Consider the following 22,852-nt stretch of genomic DNA (forward strand, 5'->3'; position numbering starts at 1 on the left):
GCCTGGGTCGGTAAAAGTGAAAACAGCTCTTGTTGAGTGGCTCCTGGTGCCGACTTGCAGCCGATTTGGCATGGTCTGCGGTGGTGGCAACCACATTCCGACTGACCTCGGCTAAAAGGGTTAATCCCTCACTAAATCTTTATGTGACACTGTCCTAATCCCGACTTTCCCCATTGCTGCCCAACACGAAGGGGTGGCTTTGGGACACTGGAGGAGTGGGATATCCCTTTTTATTCGCCGTGTTCTCCTTTCAAAGGGGAAGCAGGGAGGAAGCCAACACCAAGGGACTTTCCACCCGTGTTATGTCTGCTCTGCAGCCAGAGGACTGCAGCCTCTTAGCAGTACTACAGGCAGAAAGCACAGTCCCAAACAGGTAGGATGCTGCTGTTGTGAATCTAGTCCTCCCCCTCCAACCCTCATTTCTCCACCTGGGAATTTCACTTGAAAATAATTATCACCCTAAAACCCGTCCACGCTTTGTAAATCACGGGTGCTTTGCAGCAAAAAGACACCACAGATCTATCTTCATTTAGGTAAAGGGGGTAGCGCATGCGCAGATCCTAAACTGGCTGAGAAAAGGCAGTGTCAAAGAAATAATAAAATTAATGTCTGTTGTTGTGGCAGCATGAAGTAGTTTCAGACCCTCTCAGAGCCTTTATCCACAGTTGTTTTTCTTCTATTAAAGCATTTATTATTTCTAGAAATTGACTGAAAACCTGGACTTGCATCTCAGGCCCTTTCTGTGAACCAGAAGCTGTCACAGGTATTTAATTGCTTGCGCTTGTTTAACTGGGGGGCGGAGGGATGAGATGGGGTGGCCTGTGCGATGCCGCCGCTGTGATGGTGTTGTGCGACCAAACGGAAGGCTGGGCGCTTCCCCTTCAAAACTCCGATTGCAAGAAAAGTGCTCTGAAAGCTTGGATTGTATTAATTACAGCATCACTGTGCATTATAGCTTCGGTGCATGTGTTAGTTTATATCTTGTCTTCGTCCGTCTTGCCAGCCCAGAAGAGATATAATTACAGCCCATCTTTCCTTTTTAAGTTTCCTGCCGGGATATTTTCTGCTTGAAATCAATGCTTGCCAGTGCGCCTGTGAAATTTCCTGAGGAAGTAGTTTAAATGGTGCTGTAAAAACCGGGACTGATTTAGTAAGCGGGAGCAATCCAACATTGTTTTCCAGAAACCCATGGCACTGAGGGAAATGGAGGGCAGAGGGGCCGGGGAGCTCGTGCCCATCAGCTGCTGGTTCCACTGCTCTGCAAATACCTGCGTGGGAATGAGGATAAGTGGGGGAAAAAAGGGACCCGGATAGTGAGGAATGGAGATCCAGGACATCAGGAAGGATTGTCCTCTTCAGTGTCAAACAGGAAGGTCTAATGAAACAAGGGAAGTAGCACTATTGCTTCAAACTGCTCTACTTACAGGAGGTGTCCTTGTCTCTCGTTAGCACAATCTAGAGTCACATTATGGGAAATAGCAGAACAATCCCCTTTTTATCTCTCCCAGCTACCTCTCTCATCTTATATTAGGATTTACCCAGCCCAATAGCGAGGCTCTGTTTGCAGTCCTGACCTTCGCTGCCACGCGCCTGGCACCAGCAGCAAGTGGGAGGGTGAGCCCTGGCCAGCTGGGAGAGCCCCTCAGTGCCACTTGCCATAGGGAACGCAAAACCAAGTGACGCCAATCTGTTTCTTACTCTCCTATCGCCCTTCTCTTGCTGTTATGTGTCCAGAAGCATTTCTGCAGAAGATGTCCCTCTGGCAAAGCCTAGGGTGATACTGGTTTTTGCAGGCTCACCAACAGCATTTCTGGTGGGAGGACAGTGAGCCCCTGGCCCAGGTTGCCCAGAGAAGCTGTGGCTGCCCCATCCCTGGAGGGGTTCAAGGCCAGGCTGGATGGGGCTTGGAGCAACCTGGTGTGGTGGGAGGTGTCCCTGCCCAGGGCAGGGGGTGGCACTGGATGGTCTTTAAGGTCCCTTCCAACCCAAACCATTCTATCATCCTGTGACAGACTGCATGTGGGAGCGCTGCCAGGCTTGGGGAGGAGGCAACAGAGATTGTCCCACTTGAAATGTCTTGTCCAGGTCCTGGGATGCTGCCCTGGGGATGTCGGACTGGAGTCAGTGGTCTGGAAGGCCCCTTCCAGATGCAGCTGCGATGGGCAGTTTCATGCAGTCCCTCTCCTAAGTGCTCTAGCTGCTGTGATAAGAGCGTCGCGGTGGTTTTGCAGTCTGCTGGAGGCATTCCACAGCCTCCTAAAATCAGAGCAATTTTCTATGTTCCAGTGAAAATATATCGATAGGCCGCTTGTAGCTATTCAATTTTTACTGTGAGAGACGGAGGCAATTTCTCTGCTCCATTTCTGTCCAAGATCATGTCTTTACAGAGAAGAATATGGCAGGGATGTGCAGTCCACAGTGTTAGAAATGTTCCACTACAGAGAAGCAGTGTTGGCATAGAGATGCCAGGAGCTAAACGTAGGGGGACTTATTTAGGTGAATCCCCACTGTTGTTGAAGGCGTTACTGGTGCTGGGTGTGAGCATTTGCACCCTGCTGCGACGCTACCGAAGGAGCTGGTGCTCGAGGCGGAAGCTGGGAGTGAAGGGCCAGCTTCTTGGCCGGACCTGGGCTCTCACTTCTACGGTTATGGATATGTTTTACATCAATTCGCCATCAGATGGAGCAGTTTTGGAAGCAAAGACCAGATTTGTTCCTTTTCCACCCTGCCTGAGCTCAGGACCCAGGCAGCGTGCGATAGCATTCTGCTCGCAGCATCAGTGGAGCTTCAGTTATTTGTCTGTGTGCCTTTATCTGCAGGGTAAAACAACACCTTCACAAATAACCGCCAATAGTTTGGTAGCCCTGGCACTCTCTTAGGAAGTGGAAGTTGTGGCTTTCAGTTTCTTCATGCAAAAAAACCCCCGGAATTCAGCCTGGACCTCTGTCTGCTGTGTGAGTGTGGGGAAACCGGGGAGGTGCTGTGCTGGGACCACGGGAATTGCAACAATTTGGGGCACGTCCAGAAGTTTAAGTGTTTGGTGATGTTTCAAGTGAGGTGTTAAAGCCCTTCCCCTGGTGAACAAGCAGAAAGAGTTTTCAGGGTCGTAGCCTGGGTTTGAAGAGCACAAAATGGGAGTGGAGCACAGGGCAGATGGGCTCAGGGATGCCGCTGGCATGTTGGGAGAGTCAGCCAAGTGTCCTGCCCATGCTTCAAACGCAGATCTGTCCTGTCTCACCAGTGACATTGCCCCCGTTTTGGTTTCTGTGGACATTTGTTCAATCAAACCAGTCTGCGCTGCTCTGCTACAGGAGGCCACAAGAGCAATAATCAGCTGTTTAGGGCAGATATTTGAGCTGTGCTCCAGGAACTCACTTACTTATTAGTATTCACTTTGACGCTGCAAGAGTAGTCCATAAATAAGTACCTCTGTATTTAGGCATTGGTGCATAAAGCGGGGGGGGGGGGGGTTGCTGGAATGGGGCACCTGAGCTGTGCTGCAGCACACAGCAAGCGGGGGATAAATGCTGGTCAAAGCAGCAGAAAAGAATAAAAATGCTGGATCGTTAAAGAGAGACTGAAAACCCCTCTTTGCCTCTGGAGGGCTCTGGGGAGAGGGGAAAGAGTATTTTTCTTTCCGACTGTTTTTCTTCAGTTCTAGAAAGGCACAGGCTGAATGACTGCACGCTGTCTCCATTAGCATCTCGTGTGCTCCAGAGAAATACACCTGCTGATTCCTCTGAATAATCGGAGTTAAATGAGGTACGTTAAACACGCATTTCCTTGTCGTGAATTTCCAGGAGCTCAATAACGCTGTTTTGGCAGGTTAATTTGGCAGTCCTTGCAGTGATGTCTTTAAAGGTTCATTAAAACCTTCAATGAACTCTTGTTTTTTCTAAGCAGAAGACTAAAACAAAGACTTTTGCGAATAATAACCCCAGTAAAAAGACATGATAAAAACCTCTCATCGTGTTATATCATGTGGTACCTCATCTTTACGATGATGGTAGGATCATTCTTACGATGTCTCAGTGTGGGACGCCATCTAATTGCCTGGAGTTCCCCTGTGAATAAGCTGCCTTCAGCAGCTCTCCTGCCCAAGGTGTGCCCTTGTCCTCCTCAGGGGTTTCATATTTGATACCACTTCTTGGCGATAGGTGGCTGGAGGCCTTAGGGGTGAAATCCTGCCCAGCCCTGGGCACCCATCAGGGGCGAGGAGCTCTTCAAAGGGAGTAGGAGTCACCTCCCTGTTCCTCGCGTGGGGATGCGAAGGCGGCTACAGCTGGGATGCAGACAGGGAAATGTAAACCAGCCCAGGCAACCCAAGGAGATGACAACCTCCCTCGCATCGCCCAGCCCTGCCCCCCTTCTCCCCTAAATCCGCTCCGTTGGTTTTGGCTGGTAAATGAAAAGCCAAGCTGGGGCTTCGATCCAAAGCTTGGTCCCAGGCCGTGTGGGAGAGTTTGTACACGAACCTACAAAAGACAGACTGTTTTGTTTGGGAGGTTTTTTGGTGGTTGGTTGGTTGCCCCCCTCTTCCCCCCGCCCTCACTCCCCCCCCAACCAATTCACTTTAGGTTTCAACAAACAATATTAAGCCAACGATGTCTGCGCCAACAAATTGTGATTCTAATCCTGCTTCCTGATACTTGCAATCCCGGTTGTTTGGCTGGGTGAGCAGTTTGTGTCAGCTGGCTTCTTCCCTGCCTACCAAATAATCTTTCTTTTCCACTCCTGGGAATTTCTCCATTTCTCTGCCTTGGCCAAACTGGGAACGGCTCTCCTGGCCCAGCAGCCCACACCAGCAGGGCTGCCGGCTCGTCCGCTGAATTAGCCATCATCGAACAGGGATATCGATCTCTGTTCCATGTAGAAACACCGCCACGATCTGCTGCGGGATAGGGGCTAACGAAGTACTGACACAGATGCTGGCATAAAAGTCTGGGTTTAGGATGATGGGAAAAGAGGAGAACGTCACTGCACATGACAACCGGTTAATTTTTGAGCAGCCCGTAGCTATTTTAGTTACCGTCTCTTTTAAGGAGATCAACACTGAGGGCGAATTCCTTCCTGGATAAATCATGCTCATTCCACATGCACAAGAAAGTGGGGAATTTTGTTTTTCAAGTGGCTGCTTTGCATGTTTCTTTGGCTGGCAGCTTCCACGCCAGTGCCAGAGCTGCGTTAATTGTGCGAGCGATGTTTGTCGCTCCCGATGAGGTGGGGGGGAAGTTTTAGCCTCATGTGATGCCTAAAGGATAACTCTCCCTGAGACAACACTCTGAAAAGGCAGAGGATTTTTGGTGGTTTAGAGAATTTTTGTAGATTTTTGGTCTCCCTTTAGAGAAGGTGTCAGCCCCATGCTTTTAATAATCTTTTGAGTTCGGGGGCAAGTTGTTTGTTGTTTTTTTTGGTTGGTGGTTGTTTTGTTTTGTTTTAGAAAGGAAGGGGAAGAATAGCCTCAGGGCACAAGCTGCTTTTCCTTCACCCTGACATTTACATCCTGAACGAGGGGCAGCTGCATCCCACTCCGTTCTGCAGATCCGCTGCAGCCCCTGCACGGGGCAGGGCGGGCGGCCAACAGCACCACCAGCGCTGCAGCCACCCCCCCTGCGCAGGACCCAGCTGCTTCCCATGTCACTTTTGGCCTGAGCTTTGCTGTTCACCTGACCCTGTTCGCATGGCACTGCGGTTCCTCTGCAAGATCCCACAGGAGATCCATAGAGGTTGGAGGTGATGCTGTGGTGAGGACCATGGATGCAGCATGCCTATGTCTCCTTGCTGGGACTCTGAGCATCACCTTCTCATGCCTAGTGATGACAGATCATAGAATGGTTTGGGTTGGAAGGGACCTTAAAGATCATCTGGTTCCAACCCCCTGCCCAGGGCAGGGACACCGCCCACTAGACCGGGTTGCTCAGCCTACATGAACACCGACAATATTTGTCCAATTTATTTAATGAGATTTATCTGCCACTTTTTTCATGGTTGAGCCACAAGTGGAGTCTTAGTTCTAAATCAGCTGCGACCACAGTGTAAATTTTCCATGTCTGTTACTGTGAATTGGGAATAACCAAAGGAATTAAGATGTATTCATCCTTAAAACAACGTTGGTAACTTCCATGCAATCTGCAGAGGTTTGTATTGCACGGCAAGGCCAATATTGCCCTTGGATGGTTTTAAAACTCTGCGTGTTGTACTTGGTTTGTAAAATTATGACAAGCACTGTGAAAGGGATTGTAAATCATCTAGTCTGTTCCACTGGCCCAAAGCTAATTCGACTCTCTAGCCAAAATAATGGATTTGGCACCTATTAAAAGCTAGAGATGGTTTTCTTACATTTGCAAAAACAGCTCTAGATTTGAGGGTTAAACCGAATGCATCTTTGAAGGAGTGAAAAACACATGGTTTGGGGGGGATTTTCCCCCTCCCACCATGTCTCAGGGTTCCTCATGCTTTGTGTGAGTTTTTGATTTCCCGTGAATGAGCACCAGCTGAAATCTTCTGGTCCTTGCTGTGGATAATAGCGTCTCTTTTAGAGGAAATGCTGCAGAACTGTTCCTATGTTTTCCAGTAGCTCTTGACCTTAAGCCAGGCCGCGTTTCTGTAGCTGGGTCCTGGCTCCAAAAGAAGCTGAACACAAGGACTAACTCAACCAGACCCAGCGAATGTTTGGGTCCTGGTCTGAATTCTGCCTCTTCAGTCTCTCTGTCATTCAGTTCACCAATGTTAGCTGGAAATAAGCTTGCAATGAGCTCTCCTCTGCTCACATGAAAGTGCTCCGATTTCCCGATATGTGTTGTGCATGTTAAACTTCTCGAGCCGATTCTGCTTTGGGCAGCATCTGCTTTTCCCGGTTTCAGCCCCGCTGCAGCCCTGGTATTGTTTTACACGGATCTGAAGGCCATGTGTGTTTGTCCCTTCCATGGATAATGTAGTTTCTGTTAAGAACCATCACGTGCTTTTTGTTTTGATCCTTTTCCCATGTGCTTGGGATGTGCTTGGGGTCATCTTTGCTGCAAGCTGCAGATCACGTACATGGCAGTGAATATTTATTTTCTGGATTTACAAGAAAGGTGTTGACTGCAGTTGCAATGAGTTGTTATTACTCCACGTCAGTGGAGTTGACAATAAACTGTTTTCTTTGCAAACTTTTATTGCTGTGGATTTACATTGTCCACAGCAATAGGATGTTCAGAAATAAATATACTTTTATTGCTGTGGATTTGCATTGTCCACAGCAATATGATGTTCAGAAATAAATATAGGGCTTTTATTTCATTTAGACAACTCTGAAAATTGTATTTCCACGTATTCATAGACTAGCCTTTTTCTTTTTTTTTTTTTTCCCTGCATTTCAATGTCTGAATGTTTCTCTTTGCTCACGTTTCAAATACCAGCATGGATATGAGACCCTGCATGGGATTGCCAATAATGCTATTTTCCCATGCAAATTTTCTTACAGATAAGGTTTTACAATATATTCTTTACCACTGTGCGTAGATGGCGAGGCACAGACTAAATCTACCACGAACGTTGAATGGGCTGGTTACAGGGAGCCGCTTTTGGGGAAATGATGCTTCTCCCTTCCCACCCACGCGCGCCATCTCTGTCCCTGGCAGTGAGACTGGGTGAAAAAGTCCCCAGTGACAGGTCACACATGACCCGAGATGTAACTGGTGTCAGCCGAAGTCTTTCACCAGAAGCCAGAAACGCTATCGGTCTCTCAGAAATACTGAGATACTTGATTAAAATCTTCTTTGTCAGAGTTTCTGATAAGAATTGCTACGGTGACTTTCTCTCAACAAATTGCTGCGTGGGGCGTGTGGGAGGCAACCTCAGGGCGACACTTTCCAAATGTGTTTCTGAAAGTCTCCTCAGGCCCCATCTATCGCTAGCAATTCCTTTTAAAACCCTTAAAAATCAAATTCTAGAAAACCAGCCCTCACTGTTGTCTCAACTCTTCCGTGCTTTTGAAAACCTTCCTGTGTATCTTGGAGCCAAATGCTGCGGCGGCATGCGAGTCTGTTCGGGGTTTAGTTCAAAGGGGCTGGAAGGAATTCCTGGTATTGCAAAACAGGCGGCGCTGGAGGCCAATCGCTGCTGCGCTGGAGGCCAATCGCTGCCCCGCTGGCCCCCGCGCACCCGGCACGGGACTGGCCGCAGCCCAGGGATGGCAAACTGGTGACTCAAAGCATTGGGTTAGTCGCTACTTGACTGGGAATCCAGTAAGACGTCTTGGAGGATCACACTAGATAGGATGTTCTCCAAACATGGCAAGGAAAGAGTTGCTCAAACAACTGAGAATTCGATGCATGCCTTAATTTAAGCACGCCTTAATCTTCCTAGCAATGTATTGCCATGACAACTCCATCCATATTTCGAGAACAATCACTTCCAGCCATTAAACTATCAACTATGTACTCAGTGTAACAAAATAATTCATAAACCAATGGACTAAGTGCCAGGAAAAGATGTGATCAAGCAGTCTTATGATACTCAAGAGAAATATTGTACTGCTCCAGTGCGCGTTTGAGTTTATTTTTTGTTAAAAATAGATGGAGATGAACGTAAACTGAACACAGTGAATGTTTGAGATAACTTACAATAAATGCTGGGAGTGTTGAAATTGCAGCGCTGGAGGAAAAACACTGCAAAATCTTACAGGGTTTGATAATAAGATACTCCTTTTCTTGTGAGCTGAGCTCTTGAAGGTTAAACTCTGGCATCATTCTGGGCTTTAGGGAAATGTAGATCCCCTTACTGTATATGTTTCAGTGACTTGTGGCCAAGTGAGAGCTCGCCATTTGAGCTCTCCATCCCACTGTTTTCACAGCGGGACACTGCATGGTTTTGATACTCGCAGTTTCAGCACGCTGGCAATGTTTTTGCCTAACCAGAGGGGAAGAAAGCAGCAATGGCTGTGGCTCCTTATAGAAGGATCTGCAAGTAGCAAGGTGGTTTGCAGCTGGCTTCCCAAAACACCCACTTTTTTACGAACATCTGATAGTCTATGCTCAGAAAGTTTGGGACCACTGAGAGCACGCAGGTCTCTGTGATCCCTGTTTGTTGGGGTTTTTTCATGATTAATGAGGATGAAGATGACATGATTTCTGAGGGATTTCCTAAATATTCCCTTGGTAGTCTTTACCCCAGCTTAATCTCCAAAATGTTTTCAGGGTGCGCTTTTCTCCTCCTCCTTCCTTCCTTCCCTGGGAGTTTGTCTGTGCAGAATGAGCCTGCTCCGTGCCCTGCACCCCTGAACAAAAGAGGGGACACACCAGGGCACCCCAAAGTCCTGGCGGCCACAAGCGCCCGCGTCCCGGTGGCCGGCCGAGCCCCGCGGCCATGCATTCCTGCCTGTAATCCAGAGCGAGACGAACCACCAGATGTCTGACCTTCTCACCCTCCTGGCAACACTAAACGTCCTTTCCTGTAAACTTCTGCCGGGTTTTATTTTCCTTTCTTTTCCCAGTCTCTGACTGCTGGTTATTATCATTATTAAGCATAAATGGCCTCTTTCACACTCGGCAAGGCGAGTGCTCCTATGAATAAAGCCTAACTACCGTGAAAGGGTTTGCAGGATGATACTGGGAGTGATTCAGAGAGCATCTTGCAACTAAATTAATATGAGAAAGGAACACTATGAACCCATCTCACTTTGTAGGCGAGGGGATATTTCCATATGCTTGGATCAAGAAGGCATCCTGTATTTTGCTTTTGCAGAGAAAAAAAAAAAAAGACCAGGGAGAGGACCTTTCCTTAGGGTAAGGAAGCTATCAGAAGCGCAGCTAGGAAGGAGATTTCAAGAACTGAGCGGTGGGAAAGTATTGAGATCGTAGTTTGACTCACAGTCCAAACAAGCAGTTTGTCAGTGGTGAGTGCAACTGCCTAAAAAGAAATCTGGCAAAGGGCATCCATCGACACTACCTGACAAGGGAAAACATAATATATATTTGACACGGAACAGATGGGTATTGCCCTTACACTGTACTTTTAGTTTATCATCCAGCACATCTATGCACTAAGGGCAATCTGAATGCAAATGTTACTTCTATTTGCATGAAGGGCTGAAAATAGCTGAGCGCAGGTTACAGTTACGGGCATGTAGATATCAAAAAGCCTCTAACCGCATCCTGTTACAATTAATGGTCCGTGTTCATACCACTTCACGCTGTGATGCCCTTAAATATCTCAAACTAAGCAGAGTCGAGCAGGATCGTTATGAGGAAAGGAGAGCTCTGAAGAATCCTCCTGTGTTGGCAGTGCGGGTCGCTCCGACCTGGCATTGTGCTAATTCCCAGCGCAGCCACGGGACAGGCTGCTGTACAGCAGCACGCTAGAAAATGCACAGCCTGAGACTGAAATACAGTAGTCACATATATATATTTTTGTTTGTTTGTTTGTTTGGGGTTTTTTTTAAGGAGGGAAGGGATTTTTGTCTGTTCCCTTAATCATGTTTTGGTGCACAGCTCAAGCATCCCAATATTTTCCCCAAAAGGCCAGGCTGATACATTGCTACACCAAAACTGTGCGGATTTCCTCCCTGCTGGGGAAAAGCCGTCTTGCTCCTCCCCAGAGGGAGTTCCTTCTAGGCTTAAATACAACCATCTCTTCTCCCTTCAACGGCGGTGGGAGCTGTGACAACCACAGGTGAAGGGCAAGGAGCACGCCATGCGGTACGAGGAAGAGAGCAATGATCTGCCACCATTTTGCCAAGAGGAACTGTGACTATAAGTCCTGTTTTGGAAAATGCATCCCATGGAAATGTCAAATCTGGCATTCAGTAATCAGGAGGAGGTTCAGTCCAACCTCACAGATCTTTAACACCAACAAATTCAGATCCAGAAAGGCAAGGGATGACCGTGCCCCCAGCCTGAGCGGCTGCGTGTTGTTGAGCGCAGTGATTTCCTTACGGTTGACAAAAGCCCCAGGTTCTGAGCGCGATTCTTCCCCGTTTCAAAACTGTTTTGCAGAGGTGTCAGGATATCTCTAATACTTGAAAAAAAAAATGTGAACATCGTGGTCATTTAGCAAGATTCCCCCCCTCCCCCTTCCCCCTCCTTTTGTTAGAGCAGAATGAGGCTGGATGGCCTCTTGTTTACAGTCTCTTACAGTGGGCTCTTTTACTGCCAATGCCACAAATGATGTCATTTGTTTAGCGGGAGACTGACTATTAGAAATGCCAAATGTAATTAGGATCTTTACTTTCAATTGCGTTTCACAAACACTGATGGTGAGAAATGGTTCCTACCTTTTGAACTTTCAGACTAAGGGTGGGAGCCTTCCCCTCAAAGGGCTGTTGGCAAAGGTTTCAAGCCAGGGCGAGAAGCGATTTCACACGGTATTTGCAATTCTCCTCTGAATTTGAAAAGTTCATAGCTTTCAGCAGGGAGGGCGGTGACGTCACTGAAAATAACTCCTCTCCTGGGTGAAAAAAACCCCATCGTTAACCCCTGGAGATTGCAGAGCGGAGGCTCTGCCTGCTTCAGGTCCTCCAAGCCTGGGAGAAATGGGGCCGAGCCTGGCCAGATGCTGCCAGCTGGTTTGGAGCCAGCGTACTGGGATCCTACTCCACCCATGACACTTAGAGAGAAACAAAGGGTGTAAAGGGTGTGTTAGGGACAGGAAGAGGCGTGAGGCTTGTGACTGTACTCCAGCTATTCTCCACTGTCAGAAGCCCCCTGAGGGAGGAGGTGGGAGGAGGCGAGGGGAGGAAGGCCAGTAGCAGATGGCATTAATTTAGCACAGCCCAAGGCTGCTGCACAATATGCTGAAGCTTGGTCCTTGTTTAGAACCAGCCTTTAAAACCTGCAGCCCTGTGCTCCCAGGCTGCCCTTTTACCCATCGTGCGAGCAGAGGAAGCCTGGGCACCTGAGCCAGTCCCGAAATTCACCCAGCGAAGCCCCAGCTGACAAGAGTCAAGATGTTGTATGCGTGGAGCGAAGCTCTGGGGGCCCATCCCAGCGCCGGCTGACGTCAATGGAAACCTTTCTGTTGACTTCAATAGACTCTGGATCAGGCCCCTGGTTTATAATTGCAAGCATACATGGCTTCTCTCCTTCCTTCTGGTAAAGATGGTAAAAAAGAGATGGTAAAAAAGTGTACGAGACATCTGCTCTTCAACAGCTCTGGCTGTTCAAGCACCTTTCTTACCCTGACAAAGGGAGCATGCAACCAGAATAACGTTTATGAAGACACTATTAGACTTTCACGGTGTCTGTTTTATTGTGATTTAGCTCCAGCGTATTCAGCGTTAAGAACGCCACTCTCCACAGCAGCTGGCACCGCTGTGCACTGAGGTGTCCAGCCCTGCCCTCTCCTCTCCCCTTCTTCAGCAAGGGCCGCTTCTCAACCTGATGTTGAATTATTAGCTGTAAAATTCACGGCCAAGCAAGCCTAAAGAGTGTATTTTATTTATTCTCTGTTCACAAACAACCATAATTGTCGTGTGTGTAACTCACAGGTCCTATTTGTTCTTTCCAGACAACAAAAGCAGATTGCCCACCACAGAGCCCGGCCTGTGATCTGGCAGCTTTGCATGGACGTGAAGAAGCTGAACCCAGAACTCTCCTGCTGCCTCCGATCCTCCGGCGCCAGCTCCGTGTTCTCCTCAGACTGTCTCCTTGATCCTCTGGAGTCCTCCCACCACCACCTCATCCAGGGATTTTTGTGCAGGTTATTTGAGGATATGGATACTTGAGCGAAGATATGATGATGAAGCACCTGTGTTTTGACTATACACCATCTTTTGCTGCTGGTTTTAATGTTCTGTACATTCCTGTGTGATTACTTTTTCTGCGTTGCCTCTCTTTCATTGAGCTCGTGAATGCAAATCAGTGCTGGGATGTTATTAATTTTCTTCCAGCTGATAAAATGTCTGTGAGGCAGGAGGGAGCACAAAGTCTGGTCCCGTGTCCTTTGAGCACAAGCTGCATGCAGCCAGCAGCTTTTCCCTGTAGTTCACAGTTATGCATTCTCCTAACAAATGGATCAGCAAAAGTGTTTCTCAAAATTCTCAGAAAATTCAAGAAAAAGGAAAGAGGGCTCTTAGCAAAACTATGGAATCGATGAAGAAACATGCTGCTAAATTTACTGAATCACTTCTGCAAACCCCAGCCACTACGTGGTTTTTCTAAAAAGGACAGTCTAGATTCCCAGTGCAGAGCTTCCCAAAATGTTCTCCTGATTTTGTGTAAATTTGCCATCACGTTGTAGAAACCTTGTTATTGTTTGAGGGGTTTTTGGCCTCAAAACTACGGGTTTTGAGGCTAAAAGTTCCTTTCAGCTCTTCACATTATAGGAAATCAATGAAAAATCAGTAAAAACATAGTTCCAAAGGATTTTTCTGCTTATTTAAAGCTGCTTGGGATTATTTTATTGCAAGCACTTTAGTTTACGCATCTATGCCACTGAATCCATATAGCTACCTATTTTAATCACTCCTGAATCCTTTTTCTGCTGGGTCAATAAGAAACTATTGAGTTACTGTTCTTAGGATATATTCTTAGCCAACAGCAGAAAAAGAATTTCCAACCTAAGTCAAGTCGTAAGGGGAATATTGTTAATGAAATTCATATTTAGGACTTGTAAACCAGCACAGAACAGTGGAGATTTAAACAGGGGATTCTCATGTTTCCTCTTACTGTGAAGGCTGTGTAAGTCCAGCTCACTGCCATGTTTTTAGAAGAGTAATGGACTGATTGAAATATTTTTTCCCCTCTGCCTTTCACTTAAGGGACAGAAGACGGGATGTGAAACTTGTCATTGCATGTAAGTAACTTGGTATCTATTGTACAGGCCAGACTGCAGTTTAGATTGGATATTAGGAAAAGTTTCTTCACCAAAAGGGTTATCGAATATTGGAACAGGCTGCCCAGGGAAGTGGTTGAGTCACCATCCCTGACGGTATTTAAAAAACGCGTAGATGTGATGCTGAGGGACACGGTTTAGTGGTGGTTTTGGCAGTGTTAGGTTGATGATCTGAAAGGTCCCTTGCAACCTAGACGATTCTATGATATGGTGCATCAGCTGGGAAACAGAGCTTTGGTTTCAGCGTGGGGGTATGAGACCGCTGATTCCTGGGGGTGCATCAGGCGATGGGCACAGCCTGTGACTTCCGACAAGGCAGAAGCCAGCACACCGCTACGGTCTCTGTACTTCGTGACCCTGCTTTTCACAGCTGATGGCTACCAGCACCCTGGGACTGTGGATGCTGAGTGAAATGAAGGACGTTGCACAGAGTGCTTGAACCCGGTCAGGCCTGGATTTGCTAAGCAGACCCCTGGATGGGCTCCATGGACTGATGCTCCTGACACTACTACCAGGAGTAGCATCAAAGCCAATGGTCTCAGCAGGGAGCTCTGTCCCTTCCCTGGATGTCAGCAGGAACTGGCGCGGCTGTGTGTGCAGTGAACTCTTTTCCTTTGCAAGAGGTTAGCCTGAGATGCCGCGATGTGGCCACCCTTTGTTCCAGGCAGAAAGCTGGTGTAGGACCCACATCCTGGAGGCAGGGAGGAAGGAAACCCTAAGGAAGGAAGATTAACAACACTCTGAGTCATGACCCGAGTCTCAGCCTGCCTCCGGGCAGCACGTGTCCTGCTCACCGTGAGAGGGGTTTAGGGCAAAGTGACCACAGATGTTCCTGATTTAAGTACTCTGAAGAAATTTCTCATAAGTTTTCAACTTGATGTTCTAGAATTTAGTGTCTAGACCGTTTCTAAAGGTGGACATCTGGCGGAAAGTGTCATGGTTTGTTTAAGAAATGTTAGTCATGAGCACAGGTCAGTGCATAAGGCAAGATAATGAAGGCTATACCTACTGCTAATGCATCGTCCCAGTTTGATGTACCATCAGAGTCGGAGGCTTTGGCCAACCCCTGAAAGATTCCAAAAGGGAGCTGGGGTAAGTCAGAAGGAGACTATCAGACTGAGACGAATTTGCAGACTTTTTGTGACTTGACTTCATCTTGTGGGTATACAAAATCCTTCCATCGCTGACATACTTGTTTTAAAGAGGTGAGCAAGAGTCAGGAAAGGAGAAAAACTCAATAACTTCTGGCTTGAATTGCGCTGTGAGGAGCTTTGAAAGGTGGAAAATGCCCTTTCCTCTTCTCCCTTGCTGATGCTCCACCCTTGACCTGTGTCACAATCCCTTCCAGGCAGGGCCACTTGCTAAGGCTAAATGACCTTCACATATTTCGTATTGTAAAAGGAGGTTTAAATGTTTCACAAAAATGAACTTATCAGAGACGTCCATTAACCAAAGGCTTGGTGCAGAAATTTAGCTGAATGTGGTAATAAGATGAGTTCTAGTAATGCAGCAAAAATAGCAAACCTGGCATTTTCTGTGCTGGGAACAGGAGCTGTTGACAAGAATTTGAAGATTATCAGTAAAAGGGTGCCAATGGGGAACGCAGACATTGTGGGGTTTGACACTGATTTGCCCTTTGTAAATTCTGACACATTCAGTCTTCAAAGAAATCACAGAAGAGACAAAATTGTCAAAGTTCAAGATGAAATCAACACCCAGGTGAAAACAATGCAAATTTCTGAAAACAAGGGCAGCAAAACACTGAACGAAGGTAAAAACACTTTGCTAACATTTGGCTCTCCAGCCTCAGATCCCTGGAAAAGTTTGATAACTTAATACAGAGATGTTCTTGTTTGTTGCTTCTCTCCAATCTTTCACGGTCATTTGAAAGTTAAAACAGATCCTTCTCCTCCAGACAGTCTAGTACAGTGAAAGCAGCTTGTTACAAAACATGGTTAAGAATGTTTAAATAAAAATATGTAGAATAAAGAAGGAACTATTCATGACGCATCACTCCTCTGACAGGCTGTGAAGTTATTTCACCCTTCAACACAAGTGCTAAAACATAATGGAATCCCTACTGAGTGTTTTCATGCCTACCAGAACATAAAAAAAAGCATAACAAAATGCCCAGTGTGCCCCTAACTATTAGCTTGGATGAGTAAGGAGGCCAAGAGAAAACAGTGGCACTGTGGGAAATATTTGTGGCAAGGGAAGGAAACAATAACTGAAAGTGATAAAAATGGATGATTCTCGCGCAACCATGCATCGGCCAGGGAAGGGCATTGTGCCCCTTGCAATGGAGGACAATCTGCAAGCAGAGAATCGATATAGACGATGGAGTTTGTTCTGTCTGCTACCATAAAGAATTTTAAAAGCCAGATTTAAAAAAAGACCTCCAGTTGGGAAAGGAGGCCGTTTCTGATCCTTTTGGTTACAAAAAGGGCCGTTCAGCTTACGAGCAAGACTGTGAGAGATACTTGGAATGCACCATTTTAATATATTTTCTTTTTCTTCTAATTTAACTGAGAACATGAAACGGGCACAGATGTAGCATTGCAGTGAGCAAAAGTGGGGCACTAAATGCTGCATTAACATAGCGCTGAATTCTGCTGTCGTTAATCAGGCCCTATTCAGAAAGAAAGCAGCGAGGCTTTTGCCTGCATAAAAACCCCGTAAGACTTGGCCTTTAATATACAATAACTCATTTAAATTTTACTGAATTCACTGAACTTTATGAACTCAGAGTGGTTGCTCAGGTACACATTAATGGTGAACCGGCTGTAAATGATAATTTGCTCCAAAGCAACTATTAACTCTTACTGTTTTTTTTTTTCCCTCTGATTTGCAGTGCAGATTGAAAGCGCTTCTGAAGCCTTATAGCTTATTTGATGTTTAAATGCGAAGAACCTAAGACGAATTGTCCCGAATTATTGTCATTTACAACAAGGAAGTGAACTTTTATGGAGGTCCAAAAGCCTTTCTGTACTCAGAAGCTGGGATGGTTTAACTTTGTTCTCCCTTTGCATTGATGTAGCTTCATAACCACCCAACGGGAAGTGATGGTTATAGCGTTGTAAAACTGGTGGAAATAACAGGATTATCTTTGACTAACCACAGGGTTTTCCATGTCAGGAATTTGAACAGCCTGAAATCATTCGGTCCCTGGACAGTTTTTTTTTTTCCTTTTAGAAGAAAGGACTAAATAATATATTTAGGGCTTATACACGGCGTTACGCTCTTCTCAGTGCAAAGCCTGCGAAAGTAAGTGGAAAAGACAAAAGGCTGGCAGGGGAAGGAACCAGCCAGAGATGGACCTCTGCAAACCGAGCCTGATATTTCTTCAAGTCAGAAAAAATATATTTGTCATCTGGTGAAGGGTAGGACCTGGGAAAGCCATCCCACTCAGCATTTTTGTTGTCCGTAACTTTTGGAGCCACCATCTGCAGCACCATTATGTTGTAATTTGAGAGAAAACTCAAGTGCTTATTGCAGGCTTCTCATAGTCTCACTTCATTATCATTCATCTTTGTTTCCTGCAGCAATATGGACCTGCAGGAGGGAAAGTGCACTCTCCTTCCACCTCTCTGGACTGGAGCAGCTCCCTGGGATGCAGGATGGTGCGAGCGATGGCTCTGCCTTCTGCTGGGGACATCCTTGAAGGTGCATGTGACACCCACAGCTCCCTGGTTGTACCCACTGGCACCTTCCAGTTCCTACAGAGATGAGCAGCCGGTGGCAGTTTCTCAGCTCTCTAAACCAAAACTACTCAAAACTCTTGGTTTTGAAGGTACCAGGTTTCCTGTCTGAAGTTCTCCCGGTATCCGTTCAGCATTGTTTGTTCTTCCGCTAGCAATAATTTTTCCTGTACATGAAAATAATTGCAGTCATGTTCACAAGATAAAATGAAGTATGCTACATGCATTCAATGTAACTTTTTATACCAAGCTTTCGTTAATATCACTATTCATAGAAGTAATTGTATGGAAAACAGAAATTCCGATTTTGCTGGGTTTGCTTTTGGTCTGGTTCCATAAATGCTAACAGTGTTAAAAAATTCTGAAAGTCTTTTATTTCACGTTAATTGAAGTAACTATGACAACATAACACAATTTATTTCCTTTAAAATTGAATGGTAGTAAAATTGGCATTACTTTATGTCAGTTCTCAATTTGCATCAGAAATATTCTGGCCAGTGGTGGAAGCTGGTTTATGTTCAAATTTTCCAATTATTTTTTTACCTCTTCTTGAAACGGTCATTTCTCCAGTGAACAGATCAAATGTTAACGATGTTTGAAAGGGTTTTTTTGAGCCATGTAAGATTTAATAAAACCATAATTTTGCATTTTACTGCTTCGGTGGGGAAAAGCTGCTAATTAGGAGTACCATGGCAAAGAAAACTGCTTTTTGGCTCTGCCTACCAACTGGTTTATTCTTCTTATAAACAATTGGTCCCACTTAATGACCAGACCATACAGTATTTACTAGCTACCGTCAAGCATTCCCAGACCTCATAGTTTTATGTCTGTGAAACACTTGTATATTATGATCTCACCTCATGATACAGAATCTCTCTCTATTCAAGTTTATACATGACGTGGAACGTCTCCGAGATGTACTCTGAGGTGTAAAATTAGTGTAATTCCCCTGGAATGAGAGAGACGTGCCAATTTATCTCGAGCGAAGCTATGGCCCACAATGTCTCAAAGACATTTGCTTTTGTCTAGCAAACAAGCAAACAAACGTTCTTCATTTCACTGGAAAATAACGCTTACGTCTCTCCTTGCTCATGTACAGGAGGAGATCAAAGATGGCACAACCTCTTCTTGCAAGGCAGCGCTTCACTACCAGACAATTAATATGATAGTATCAGGGAAATGAAAATCTCTTCCATGCCTAGGTGCTTCCCCTCATGGACTGGAAAACTACTCGGTTTATCATTTTCTGTCTTTAGGCAAAAAGGTAACTCTTATTTGCATGTTTGTCAGTTTGTGCTTGAGAGTACGAGATTTACTTAAAAACAAGCTCAGCCAGCTAAATGAAACGCCAATGGTCTTATTATCCTGAGAGAGCAAAGCACTTAAGCCCGTGATTAAAATGAAGTTAATTGAATTTAAGCGTGTGCTTAAAGTAAAGCATAGCCATAAATACTTCGCTGAATAGGCGGGACATTATTCTCATGCTTAAATGTGCGCACTAATCAGTGTTTCCCTAAGACTGAGGTTTATAGCCGTCTGTCAGCAGTTCCAGCTATCCCACTAATAAAAACTGGCATCAAAATCAGAGTTTTTCTAAGAAATTTGTTCGACACAGTGAAGATCAAGGTGCTGCTTATACAATAAATTGGCAGAGTAGGTCTGAAACACGAACACGAATATTAAAATGTGGGTGTGATGAGTTATGGATAAGAAAGGCAGGAAAGAGCTTATTTCAAGTTGAATTGTGTCGCTTTCTCAGTGCCACATCCTTGGTACTCCAGAATGGAAGCATCTCTGTTTTCTATGAAATCCCCCAAATGGCAGTATTTATGGGGCGGTGGGAACTGCTGTGCGATTGCAACTCCTCTGCGTTTTTACACCCAAGATCCTCTGTATCAGGTTAGTCTTTGGAATTCAAAATTGGGGGTTTGAATTAAAAATCTCAGCTCTGAAGTTACCACTGATATATCCGACCGATTTTGGATACGTGGTGTTTTTTATCTGAACTTAATTTTCTTTGTATTTCTAATAGGAAATGCCTTTCTCTTAGAAAGTGTCATAATTAAATACTCATCAAGTATTTTGCTGTCCTTTTGAGCTGGACCAAAGAAATTCTGGCCTAAATCTGTCCCATTGGCATATATAAATTTGTTAAAATGCCTTGTGAAATATGTTGTGTTTTACTGTTAGTTTAGGGATGGAGGAGAATGGACAAATGGAAAAGTTCAGCTGCAATCCCATCTTATCACTGTCAAAATACATGTTTTGGAAATGACTTTTCCATTAGATATTCCTCATTTGCATTACTGTTTTTCAAGGATTTTTTCCTATCAAAACACAACTTTTCAAATGCCAAATGATTGTCCTCCCTGCTACCATTTTCCCTTCATAGAAAATGTAACAAAGTCTTTTTTTTTTTCTCTGTTTGGTATGAAGGGAAGTTTCCCACAGCTCTGGTGTCACTGGAAGAGACCAGATGCACGTTTCAAAACATAACGTCTGTTGTTGTACATAATGATACAAAAACGTGGATGAAAAGATGTTAGATGGTTAGTTCAGTTAATATTTGGGTTGAGCTATAAGCTCTGCATAGTTGTGCTCTACCATACTGAAGCTTCACTAAATTGAAGCTTCCATTTAAATTACCTTTAATGTGGCATTCTTAATAATAGTTTCTTAATGTAGATTAGAATAATTAATGCATTTTTGAGTTACATAGTGTAAACTCATTACTGACTTTTCGGAAGCTTTGCTTCTCAACATATTGAGAAAACCAGAGTGGTACACTAAACAAAACCAATTTGGTTTTGACCAGAAGTTTTATTCCTATTAACAGATGCATTTATAGGTACAATTTGTAAATATGTAAGGATATTTTTAGAATGGTGGAGAGGTCGACCTGGGGTATCACACAATTTGGAAAAAATACAGACCAGAATTCGTGATATTTTAGACAATAAAACAGGACTGCAGTGAGACAGCAGCTTAAGGATGAGAAGCAATTCTCCTAATAGCGTGTGAAGAACATGAGTATGACCTTACCGGGTGGGATCAAAGGGCTGGCTGGCTCAGTGTCCTGTCCAACGGCCAGCAACAGGGGATGCCCAGAGGAAGAGTGTAAGTACAGGGCAAACAGTAATGGCACTGAATAATCACCCCGCAATTTGCAACCACGGGAGTTCCGGAGCCAGAGGTCGGTGTCTTTATATTTAGTGAACTTTAATGGGTTTTTCTTTTGTGAATTTCCTCTGTCACTGGTTTTGCTTTTTGAACTCATGTAAACTTTTAGGAGCTACAAGGTTTGGTGGCAGAGATTTGAACCATTTATTATGCTTTGTGTGAAGAACTACCTTTTTCTTCTCTAAAGCCTGCAGCTAAGCTTCCTCTCACCTCCTCCAGAACGGGAAGACAAAGTCTTCTTTCACCTTCCTTGTTCCACTTGGGGTTTTTGCAGATGTCCCTTCTCAGCTGTTTCTTTTCCAGATGGAAAAAACTATTTAGGCATTCCTTGCATGGGACCCATTTGATGCTTCAGATCCCTCTTTTTGGCCTTGTCTGTACATCTGCCAGATGTAGCATTTCTTCTTGAGATGGAGAACCAGCCCTCTGCATGGAATCTGAGATGCAGGTGCAGCAGGAATTCACAGCGTCAGAGCCATCTTTGCTTTGTTTGCCAGTCCTTTTGTAGGACTTCCTGACATTCAGTGCACTCCTTGGTGATCAAAAATGCATTCAACACCTGCATCATACTATTATAAAATATTGCTCCTGAGTAATAGCACATTAGAGCACGTTATCTTGGATGTGACTTCACCCCACGTGTGCAACTCTGCGTTTGTATTTACAGCAAATTTCATTTCCCTGTTGTTTCCCACTCAGTATGGCGAACTCCTCCTCCAGTTCTTCACACTGAGTCCTCATCTTCACTTCGTTATCCACAGATCGTTACTGCCTTCTCCAGCTCACTCAGCAATACGCCGAGCAGCACCAATGTGTACACGCTTGTCTGTGAAATTCCATTTCCCTCTGCTGTGAAAAGTAACCAGATATTGCCTCTCTGCTGCCTTTCCTTTGAGTAGTTATACCTTCTTAGGAGACCATTACCTCCTTTCCCCTGGCAGATTATCTTCCCTGAGAAAGGTGGGAGTTATCGCCAAGAATCTTTTAGAAATACAAGCAGAATACATCAAGAAGAATATTCTTGTCCTCACACTCCAGCTGAACCCTTCAAAGAAACCCAGTAGTGATCTGCAAAGTCTGACTGTCCTTTGACAAGCCACCACTCATCCCTCCCCACCGTATGCCGTACAGGAGGTGTCTGAACCTTCCTTGCTACTGTTGGCTCAAATCTTGCTGGATAATTGGAGCTCTGGGACGGGAACTCAAGCTCGCAGTGGGAAGGAGACACAAGGTTTCTCATGAACTAGGGTTTGAGAGGGCTGAACTGCTCATTTAGACACAACCCTAGTCATCTTCATGAAGACCAATGGCTAATGATTAGGCATAATCATAATAATTGCATTATTTTAGTAAGAAATGCTTGGACTCTGCAAGCACCTAATCGCTTGAATTTTATTTTCTGTTTTAAGTGGTTCTTCTAGGGTGTGCAGCTGTCACGCTGTTGCTATTAACCGGACTTTGAAACCTCTATGAGCTCTGTTGTCAACAAGACTAATCAGCTTTTATTGTGTTTAGCTCAGTAGAGTCACAGCGAATGATCTGTCTTTCGCAGACTTACATTCTTATTCATAAATGTTACTCTCTATTTTTTGCCATCTTTGTATATACACGCAGAGTGGCAAAATGTAAATGTAGACGGCCTGGTATGAAGATAATTTGTACTTTATAATCTTATTTTTTACATGAAAAGTGCCATTATCCTAATTAAACTGGCCCATTTTGAGCCGTGTGTGTGTGCATGTGCACACAGACATACCATCTGAATGCCTTATGTGTGTGTATATATATTCATATGTGTATATATATCTATTTATATGTATTATACATATATATACACATTTATATCCATTAAATGCATTCAGATTGCGAGTATTCTTTTTGTGTCGAGAGACTTTATGCAAAGAGTCGATACCCTGTGATTGCAGTTGTTCCCATTTTGCAAACTAGACAAATTATTCACCAAAAGGGATCAGCGAGCTCTGGCAAAGCCAGGATTTACCCCGGCAAAGCGCTTTTGATCTACAGATTTGTCTGAAATCAGCACAAAAAGATGGCTGCGTCGCATCGGACCGAAGAGCGTTATTACAGGATGAAGGAAGGTAGCAAAAATAGACTTGACACACAAGTATTGCAGAAAGTTTCTAAAGTGGGAATTTGAATTC

At 45.0% G+C, this 22,852-nt stretch overlaps 1 long non-coding RNA gene across 1 annotated transcript in view; it reads left to right on the forward strand.

Moving 5' to 3' along the window:
- The window catches only part of LOC141749883 (uncharacterized), a 37,581-nt gene extending 24,912 nt beyond the window's left edge, over positions 1 to 12,669 (forward strand). Inside the window, exons 2-3 of the long non-coding RNA XR_012589495.1 lie at positions 3,656 to 3,762; positions 12,487 to 12,669. This is a non-coding gene — a long non-coding RNA (uncharacterized LOC141749883). The remainder of the gene's footprint in view (positions 1 to 3,655; positions 3,763 to 12,486) is intronic.
- The last annotated feature ends 10,183 nt before the right edge of the window (positions 12,670 to 22,852 follow it).

The sequence above is a fragment of the Larus michahellis genome, chromosome 11 (assembly GCF_964199755.1).
Source record: "Larus michahellis chromosome 11, bLarMic1.1, whole genome shotgun sequence".
Lineage (NCBI taxonomy): Eukaryota > Metazoa > Chordata > Aves > Charadriiformes > Laridae > Larus > Larus michahellis.